We start from the raw sequence: 10,733 nt of genomic DNA on the forward strand, positions 1-10,733 counted from the left end.
GCCGGGCGCAGTGGCTCACGCCTGTAATCCCAGCGCTTTGTGGGGCCGTAGCGGATGGATCACGAGGTCAGGAGTTCGAGACCAGCCTGGCCAACAGGGTGAAACCCCGTCTGTACTAAAAATTCAAGAATGAGCCGGGCGTGCTGGCAGGCGCCTGTAATCCTAGGTACTTAGGAGGCTGAGGCAGGAGAATTGCTTGAGCCCGGGAGGCGGAGGTTGCGGTGAGCTGAGATTGCACCATCGCACTCCAGCCTGGGCGACAGGGCGAGACTCTGTCTCCAAAAAAAAAACAAAACAAAACTCCCCCTTACAAATAACGGCAGAGCCCAGGCATCTGAAAAGGATGACACATTTCGAGGTCTTGTTAAATAGTGATGGGATCTTAAGAACTCCCTGCTGCTGGGAGAAGAAATGAGCAGTCTTTCTGGGTTGTGGTTTGACACGATAAATTAAGATTCTTAAAAATGGTCATAAGCTTTTTGGATTGGTAATTCCTTTCTAGGATCTATCTTAAGGAAATAAACCAGAAACAAGGATTTATGTACAGGGTTCACGTAAGTGTTGCTCATGATTTTGATACTCATTTTTTTGAGACAGAGTCTCTTGTAGCCCAGGCTGGAGTGCAATGGCGGGATCTAGGCTCACTGCAACCTCCGCCTCCCAAGTTCAAGTGATTCTCTTGCCTCAGCTTCCTGAGTAGCTGGGATTACAGGCGCCCACCACTATGCCAGGCTAATTTTTGTACTTTTAGTAGAGACAGGGTTTCACCATGTTGTCCGGGCTGGTCTCGAACTCCTGAGCTCAGGTGAGCCGCCCGCCTCTGCTTCCCAAAGTGCTGGGATTACAGGCATGAGCCACCGTGCCCGGCCTGTTCATGAAATAGTGTACAGAACAGAAAGATGTGTGCCAGAAGGCCAACCATGATAACTCTGGGTAGGAGATTGGCCAGCAATCATTATTTTCCTTAGGATCATGTAATTTACATTTCCTTAATCGGCATTTAGAAGTTATCTGGCCAGAAAGATCCAAAACCTCTTTACAAAGCATGAAAAAGGAGAGGGGTGAGGATGTGGAGAATAGGGTAAGAGGGAGGCAAAGAGATAGAATTGCTTTAATAAGCTGCAAGATGGGCACTCAGTGGGGCATTAGACAACTCACCTGCTTTGGCAGAAACTGGACTAATCATTTGGAAGAATTAGGGATTTCTCTCCCATAAAAAAAATTCAATAATTTTCTCAAATATGACTGATCTATGGCTTCAGCTCAGTTGATAAAATCCTGTATATTTCTTACCTTTCTTCCTCCTGCAACTATGCTGTGTGGTTCAGTTTCAGAAGCTACCAACATATGCTCTGTAAATAATTTGATATTCACCAGACACAGTTGTAATTTTCCAACCCGTGGCTTCCATATGCCATGTGGATTCCACTAAAACCTAATATACTTGGGGTTGGACCAGGAAACTTTTGCCAAGGAGCTAACAAAATCTCCAAGGTCTTTGGGCAGAGCCCTGGCACAGCAAGGCTGTTGGTGAGTAACTCGGAGAAGTGTGCTCAACTTCAGCCTTCCCTATTCTTCCTCCCTCCAAAGCCCTGCTTCAAAAATAGCTAATACAACCTTCCATGTTGAACATTTTAATTAGAAAGCTACAGAATATAACGGATTCTTTATACAAGTTTTGCATTCAAATAATTTAATAAAATGCAAACCAAAGTTTATACATCTCTTTAGTCATCTTTCCATGTTTCATTACCTTTTGGGGATTTAAACCACAAACAATTTTTCATTTCAGTCTTAAGAGATGGGGCACACTGGCTCATGCCTGTATTCCTGGCACTTTGGGAAGCTGACACAGGAGGATTCCCTGAGGTCAGGAGTTCAAGACCAGCCTGGGCAACATAGTGAGAACCCCATCTTTGAAAATAAATAAATATCGGGGACCAGGCATGGTGGCTCAAGCCTGTAATCCCAGCACTTTGGGAGGCCGAGACGGGCAGATCACGAGGTCAGGAGATCGAGACCATCCTGGCTAACACAGTGAAACCCCCGTCTCTACTAAAAAATACAAAAAAACTAGCCAGGCAAGGTGGCGGGTGCCTGTAGTCCCAGCTACTCAGGAGGCTGAGGCAGGAGAATGGTGCAAACCCGGGAGGCGGAGCTTGCAGTGAACTGAGATCCGGCCACTGCACTGCAGCCCAGGCAACAGAGCGAGACTCCGTCTCAAAATAAATAAATAAAAATAAATAAATAAATAAATAAATATATATATATCAAGAAAATATTTAGGCATCTAAAATAGCCTGAATATTAAAAAAAGACAACGGGGACAGTATTAGGGAATTCCTCTGCTTGAATACTTCAAAATAGCTTTGTTTCCAAAATTGTTTTTAGTCAGCCTAAAGGAAATGGGTGCTGGAGATGGATAATGATCTCCAAGGTAAACTGAGACACACACTGAGGGGTACGTTTCCGGGTGAACATGAAGCATGGATCACAGGGGCCATGTCCTCCCAATGGAAATGACCTGCTTGGGATCAGAAAGCAGCTCCGTCTGTCCTTGGAGGAGACTGCACGCATCCTCAGTAGATGAATGGGCTGAACAAGCCGTCTTCCGTGTGCAGAGGCCCCTTCCAGTCATCTCTGCTCTTGCAGACACTTGCTTAGCCACAAGGGTAATCCACTGAACTGCTTGGCATTCTGCTAGCGGCCAGGCTGGACTGGCCTGCCCAGGCCAGCATCTTCTTTACTCCCTCACTGCTTCTTGTGTCCTTCCCAAAGCTGCCTGCCCTACTCTGATGGGCACTGTGGTCCTTAGTCAAGGGAAAGGCCAGCCGCTGGGCTTCCCACTAGCCTTCCAAATAAACTTGTGGTTGTCAGGCAGTGGGAGCCAATCCCAACACCAACTCCTGTTGCCCCTGTCCTTTGCAGGAAGGGGGACGGCTGTCAAGGAGGAGGAGGGCCAAGTGGCCAGGCTGTTGGGTGAGGGCCAGAAAGAACCTGTTGTGACAATCCTTCCTTCCCTCAGTGCTGCTGAGGGGTCTGGGAATGAAACAGCCCCTCTGACTTTAGCCTGCCATCAGGGGCACAGAGAGAGGGCAAAACAGGGCAAAGAGCCAGCCACAGTTGGGCAGGGATCCAAGGCTGCTCAGCTGAGCTGATTACAGATGACTGACTGTTGGGCCAAGGGAGATGGAAAGTCCAAGTGTCCTTCCAAGTGTCCAAGTCGCCTTCAGCAGCCCTCCCTCATGCCTGTGCTAATGCAGCCCTTGCCCCTGGGCCCTGCCCCTCCAGGTCTCCAGTTAGAGGCCTCAGCTCTGGAAATCAAAGCTCTGAATGGGAAATGGAGATGCCCAGGGGTGCAAAGTGCTAGTGATTGGCATGTTTGTCACAAAAAAGCCCCGGAAAGCATAAGAGTGGCTCACAGTAGAAGGAAGAAATGCACAGTGTGTTTCTCAGTTCAACAGAGGAAAAGTCTCCGCTTGACCAGAGATGGGACTCTTTCCAAGATGTCTGAACTGCCTGCCATTTTCTCCTGAAATTCAACTCTAAGGCAAGGAAGAAAACCCAAAAAGCTAATTATAGCCTCCAGGAACTCTCAGACCTTTCCACAAACTAGTCCTTGGTGATTCTGCAGGAGCTCTGAAGATACGGAACTTGTGTAGAGCAAAACTGGAAAGAACTGTTGTCTCTGAGGGGAAAAGCACACAAGCCCGCACGTGTCCGCTGTGCTCTTTCAAAAGGTCCTAAGATGTTCCCAGGAGATGACAATGAGGCAGTCACAGTCCTGCCGAGTCTTCAGAAACGGCCTTCCTAGGATAAGTGCTCCTTACACATTTCTCCCCGGGGCGTCGCTGTCACAGGGATGGTGGTCACCACCTGATTCTGAAACACGAAGATCTTGATTCTTTCAAACACCCAGAGGAAGATAAGCAGGATGCTGACATACTGCACCCAGGTGAACTTTACCATCTCCCAGAATCCTGGCTGATAAGAACAGACAGTTAAAGAGTTGAGGACCACATGGTATAAGTCAAAGTAAACTAAGGTTTAGGCCAGACAGGAAATGGCAAGAATATTTCAAATACTCTTAAGATGAAAGGAATAATGAAAGATTATTAAAAAATAAATATGGATGATTCTGACTTAGAAGAATGGCTCAGAAAGAAATACGAACAGGAAATGATTTCCCCCCTTGTATAAAGAGCAGACTCAGTCATTTATGTGGAGATACAGTGCTATAGCAATTTCCAATCAAAGGTTCCCACATCTGTTTCTGCTGGTGACAAGTTTGGAATCTTTGCTTTTTGGAAGCTGAGTTACCACTGCCTCTCTAACAGAAAGGATATGATATGGTTTCCACAGGATATTGGATGACAGCATTAATCACAAATGGAGTTTCATGGCTCTGCCCACCAGCCAGAGGAAGCTGGAGTCATTCAGGATGGTGGCAACTGCAATACAATCATTAACCATTAATCCATGATGGGGGCAGCCTATTGGCAAAATATATTGAGGGCTATAAAAATACTCTTTTTTTTTTCTTCTTCTTTTTTTTGAGAAGGAGTTTCGCTCTTGTTGCCCCAGGCTGGAGTGCAATGGTATGATCTTGGCTCACTGCAACCTCCGCCTCCCGGGTTCAAGCAATTATCCTGCCCCGGCTTCCTGAGTAGCTGGGTTTACAGGCATGCGCCACCACACCCAGCTAATTTTGTATTTTCAGTAGAGACGAGGTTTCTTCACGTTGGTCAAGCTGGTCTCAAACTCCCAACCTCAGGTGATCTGCCCACCTCGGCCTCCCAAAGTGCTGGGATTACAGGCATGAGCCACCACGCCCGGCTATAAAAATATTATTTTATTCCTGTGGGATATTCTGTACTTCAGAACTGAAAGAAATCATTCGAAAGCATTAAAAATTGTGTGTATAAAGTAGATTAACAAATAATTTGTTAAGATACTTGTCAAAAAAATATTTGATATGGTTTGGCTCTGTGTCTCCACCCAAATCTCACCTTGAATTGTAACAAACCCCATGTATCAAGGGCAGGACCAGGTGGAGATAACTGAATCATGAGAGCAGTTTCCCCATGCCGTTCTCATGATAGTGAGTTCTCACGAGATCTGATGGTTTTATTTGGGGCTTCCCCCTTAGCTCTGCTCTCATTCTCTCTTCTGCCGCCCTGTGAAGAGGTGCCTACTGCCAGGATTGTGAGGCCTACCCAGCCATGCAGAACTGCAAATCAATTAAACCTCTTTTCTTTATAAATTACCCAGTCTCGGTATGTCTTTACAGCCGTGTAAAATGGACTAATATTTATATTAAAATACGTCAAAAACTTGGAAATGGTCATGTGATCATCTACAATTGCTGAATGGCTGACTGAAAGAATAACATGTTGCCACTCTAAATAATATGTTTGGCTGGACAAAGTCACACATTCTTGTAATCCCAAGGATCTGGGAGGTCAAGGTGGGAGGGTCACTTGAGGCCAGGAGTTTGGGACCAGCTTGGCTAACATATCGAGACCCTCTCTCTACCAAAAAATAAAAAAATTAGCTGGGCATGGTGACACGTGCCTGTAGTCCTAGCGGCCCAGGAGGCTGAGGTGAGATGATCACTGAACCCACAGCAGTTCGAGGTGACAGTTGGCTATGATTACAGCACTGCACTCCAGCCTGAGCATCAGAACATGACCCTGTGCCTCTTCAAGAAAAAAAATTAGAACTTTGTAGCAGTGTGGGGAAATACTTTTTTTACATAGAAATAGAAATAATTGCCGGGCGCAGTGGCTCACACCTGTAATCCCAGCACTTTGGGAGGCCAAAATGGGTGGATCACGAGGTCAGGAGATCGAGACCATCCTGGCTAACACGGTGAAACCCCATCTCTACTAAAAATACAAAAAATTAGCCGGGCGTAGTGGTGGGCACCTCAGCCTTCTCCGGAGGCTGAGGCAGGAGAATGGTGTGAACCTGGGAGGCGGAGCTTGCAGTGAGCCGAGATCGCGCCACTGCACTCCAGCCTGGGCAACAGAGCAAGACTCCATCTCGAAAATAAAAATAAAAAATAGGCCGGGCGCGGTGGCTCAAGCCTGTAATCCCAGCACTTTGGGAGGCCGAGACGGGTGGATCACGAGGTCAGGAGATCGAGACCATCCTGGCTAACACGGTGAAACCCCGTCTCTACTAAAAATACAAAAACTTAGCCGGGCGTGGCGGCGGGCGCCTGTAGTCCCAGCTACTTGGGAGGCTGAGGCAGGAGAATGGCGTGAACCCGGGAGGCGGAGCTTGCAGTGAGCTGAGATCCGGCCACTGCACTCCAGCCTGGGTGACAGAGCGAGACTCCGTCTCAAAAATAAATAAATAAATAAATAAATTTAAAAAAATAAAAAAAATAAAAATAAAAATAAAAATAAAAAATAAATTAAAAAAAAATCCACATAAGAATAAAGAGTGAAAAAAGTAAAGAAAAACATCAATTTCTTGGGCCGTGCTTTTTAGTTTTGTTTTAGAATTCCCTTTATTATTAGAAAAATGCTGCTAATGTATGACATGAAATCAGAAAGCAATACTGGATTTGCAGTCGTCTCCCTTGTGAAATGTTTGTGTGTCGTCTCCATGACGTCTGCTTGCCAAGTAACACTGTAGATGCCTTTACAGAAAACCTCAGTCACTGACCAGCCAAACGAGCTGAGTTAACACATGCCCTGGCCTAGAGCTCTGTAAGGAATGAGCACACTGTGCCTTCTGGCAGGAAGCAGGGGCACTCCTGTTCTCCTGCAGGACTGCTAATGTGGGGAGAGTCACCCACGTCCTCTGCTTCTCTCTGAAAAGCATGAACAGCAATTTGTCTTTGGCATCTGTTATAGGTGTGCTATGGGGAACAACTCAATTAGGCTTACAGTTTTTAAAAGGGAAACTCATCAAGCCAGTGGTGGGAAAATGACGGCATTTAACTATCACTAACCTTCTGGACCATGGGATGCTGGAGGGGTGGGGGCGGTCCCAGGTCTGAAGATGAGGACGAAAAGGACAAATCCTGGACAGCACATTTGCTCCCATCGTTGAGCATTCACAGCTTTTCACATTTTTATCACAAGGGTTCCAGTTCTGCTTGTCTCTGTTGCCCCCACCAACCTTGAAAGTCCTGAGCAGTGGCTGAATGAGCTCTACCTGTGACTCACCGTTCCTCTCCTGGTAGGCAGCAACAACATGGGTGAGGTCATAGTCATAGGCAAAGGGGCTGGTCCCATTGATCACGGATACCTGGGACACAGGAGGATGTGGTGTGAGCACCTGGGAGACTCCTCCTCTCTTCCTTCTACCCTTCTGCCCACCCAGGCTGGTCCCACAGAGCACCCTCTCGTTCCTGGTGGCCTACTGCAGTATCAATAATCTTCTCTTCAAAGATGAATAAATTCTCTTGCAACAATTTAAGTTCATTTACTCTGTCCTTCCTTCTGTGGGGATGAAAATAAGTGGTCAGTGTCCATGTTTCATGCGTTTTAAAGCTACTTATAAAATCTCTCTCTGCTGGATGTCATGGCTCATGTCTGTAATCCCAGCAATCTGGGAGGCTGAGGCAGGAGGTCTGCTTGAGGCCAGAAGTTCGAGACTAGCCTGGGCAACATAAAGACCCCATCTCTACCAAAAAAAAAAAAAAAATCTCAATAAAATAGGCATTGTGGTGCCTCCAGGAGTATGAGGCACAATGAGTCATAAGTAGGCCACTGCACTTCAGCCTTGGCCACAGCGTGAGACTCTAGTTTTTTTATTAAAAAGGTGGTGCGAGGGCAGGCACAGTGGCTCACACCTGCCAGCATGTTAGGAGGCCAAGGTGAGTAGATCACTTGGGTCCAGGAATTTGACACCAGCCTGAGAAACATGCCCCATCTCTACAAAAAATGTAAAATTTAGTCAGGCATGCTACCATGCACCTTAGTCCCAGCTAGGTGCTCAGAAGGCTGAGGTAGGAGAATCACCTGAGTCTAGGGAGGTCGAGGCTGCAGTGAGCCATGATTGCGCCACTGCACTCCAGCCTGGGTGACAAAGTGAAACCTCGTTACAAAAAATAAATAAAATTATAAATGAAATTGTTTTAAAAAAAGGTTAGGTGCGGTAGCTCATGTCTGTATTCCCAGTACCCTTGGAGGCTGAGGTGGGAGGATGGCTTATAACTGATAATTTCCCTTTTTCATTTTCCAAAGTACAGCAGCCCAACTTCTATGGTCCCCACTGTGATACAATAAAGGTGAAGAATGAGTGATTAGATGCATGAGTTCCGGACACAGAAAGTTCCTGGCTCTGTTATACTTTCAAGATGCGAGTCTTTGGGAAAATTAATCACTGTAAGCCCCAGTTTTGTCTTCTGCAAAATGAGTTCATTCTTTAAACAAGTCTCTCTGTGAGCTTATCATGTGACATGATAAGCTAGGCACAGACGTGATAGTGTATGAGATGCCACTGCTGTCAAGCCTGAGGGAGACAACAAATAAACACATAAACACGTGTCGTGAGTAGGCCAGGCGGCAGGAGGGAGAGAGTGGCTGAGAGATGGTGGAGGGAGGGGCTGCTGCTGTAGAAGCAGGTCAGGGAAGGACTGTGCTCCGCGATATCTGAACAGGGACCTGAATGGCGTGGTCAGATAAGCCGCACGGATGCCTGACAGGGGAAATGGCAAAAGCAAAAGCCCTGAGGTGGCAGCTGCTTCTCGGGTTTGAGGAACAGCAAAAAGGCCAAGGTGGCTGCAAGGAAGCAAGGGGGACAGCAAAGGGACCACTGGCTGGAGTGCTGGGAAAGGACACTGCAGGCAGCTCAGAGGTTGCTGTGATGATTAAAGGAGATGATACAGGTAACCCCCCGCACTCAGGGGTGGCATATGTTATGGGTTCAGTAAACTGTCTAGTAGTATTTCTGATATACTTTACATGAGCATTTTACATCATCATTTTACATAATCTCTTGGAAACACATACTCCAAGTGTGTGTATGGAAGAGAGAATATGTGTGTGTGTACGCACGCACATGTGTACCTAAAAACTATTAATAAACAATTTAGGTATTCAATAAACACAAATTTTTTTCTCTGTCTCCCTCTAGGTATAAATACATGTGTATCTTCATAGCCTGAAAAGACTTCATGGCAAGAATTCCTCAGAAGGCCCCTTGAAAGCCACCCACAGAGAAATGTTTCTACTTTTTATTCCCCTCTTCAAAGAACTCGATGAACAGTAACACACAGAAACAAAGGAGCTGGACGATGAGAAGCGCCCTTACGTTGTATCGGGCATCTAGGCCACCACAGCTCAGCGGCTGCTTCTGCTGCAGCCTCAGGTCTCCGTTCACATATAATTGGGATCCCGGGACAGGAAAGGAGGACTGGAGAAACGCCATGCTCTGCATCACGAGGGTCACCATCCTCTGAAATCATCAGAAGGACCAACATACCAACCGCCATCAGATCTGAAGGGCTCTGGGTGCTAAGAGTCACCTGTCTTGGCTGAAACCTAAGGGGCCCTCACATACCTAGTGTAGCCATGCAAGAAACACTGCCTAGAACCTTCTGAGCTATTAACAGCCCATATCAGTTAATATGACTTTAGTGAAAACCATTCGATTGGCCTAAGTTAAATCCCAAGCTACGTGGGGAAGAGGGCCTGCTACAGTGTGGGTCTTCTAGAAATCAGAAGAAGGGCTCTGGTCTATTAAAAAGACACAAGGGAGGCCGGGCGCGGTGGCTCAAGCCTGAAATCCCAGCACTTTGGGAGGCCGAGAAAGGCGGATCACGAGGTCAGGAGATCGAGACCATCCTGACTAACGTGGTGAAATCCCGTCTCTACTAAAAAATACAAAAAACTAGCCAGGCAAAGTGGCGGGCCCCTGTGGTCCCAACTACTCGGGAGGCTGAGGCAGGAGAATGGCATGAACCCGGGAGGCGGAGCTTGCAGTGAGCTGAGATCCGGCCACTGCACTCCAGCCTGGGCGACACGGCGAGCCTCTGTCTCAAAAAAAAAAAAAAAAGACACAAGGGAGAGAACAGCCTCCCAGTGGACTGACTCACATGTAATTAATTGATAGGAGAAAGTCAGGATGAGCTACACACCGAGAACGTGCTCCGTGGACTGCTGGGGAAGCTCCAGCTTAAAATGTAGCATGTCCGTCTTCCCATCCTGGTTCCTGTCTCCTTCTCTAGTCTAGGAAACCCAAACAGGGCCAGCAGCCCTGGTCACTAATGAGTCTGGGAGGAATCCACATCACTTTTGTACATACACAATGACCCACTGTCCTGCTGTACACAACAGGCATTCTCTCCCCCACCAAAAGAAAAAGAAAAATAGAAAGGTGTAAATGCATTAATACTGGGGAGAGACACAAAGTGCATGGCCCCTGAACTTCATATCTGAGTCTTTCAAACGTTCACTGGCCAAAATAAATGGGAACTTGAAGTGGCAATAACAAGACAAGAAACATGTGAATAGCATTTGTCTCGTTTGATCTTTTCTTAAATTTTTAAAATTTTAAATTTTAAATTTATAGTTGTAAATTTTATTTTTTAAATTTAAAAATATTTTTAAGGCAGGGATCCTCCTGCCTTGGCCTCGCTAAATGCTAAGATTATAGGCGTGCACCACTACGCCCAGTCAGATCAGATCTTATTTGTTTTGTACTGGTGTTTTTTTCTTTTTCATAAACATGCCTGGATTTGTATGGAAAATTTAAACAGTGTATCAGAATTG

At 46.4% G+C, this 10,733-nt stretch overlaps 1 pseudogene across 1 annotated transcript; it reads right to left on the reverse strand.

The window, feature by feature from the left end:
• Positions 1-3,246: 3,246 nt before the first annotated feature.
• Positions 3,247-10,184, reverse strand: LOC112614472 (annotated as a pseudogene). The gene is made up of 5 exons (XR_003117084.1): positions 10,050-10,184; positions 9,274-9,417; positions 7,182-7,263; positions 4,350-4,451; positions 3,247-3,994 (listed from the first exon to the last, which is right to left on the reverse strand). The product of XR_003117084.1 is annotated as a transmembrane protein 231-like (transcript).
• Between the last annotated feature and the right edge of the window lie 549 nt (positions 10,185-10,733).

Source organism: Theropithecus gelada, chromosome 20 (genome assembly GCF_003255815.1).
Source record: "Theropithecus gelada isolate Dixy chromosome 20, Tgel_1.0, whole genome shotgun sequence".
NCBI classification, from domain to species: domain Eukaryota; kingdom Metazoa; phylum Chordata; class Mammalia; order Primates; family Cercopithecidae; genus Theropithecus; species Theropithecus gelada.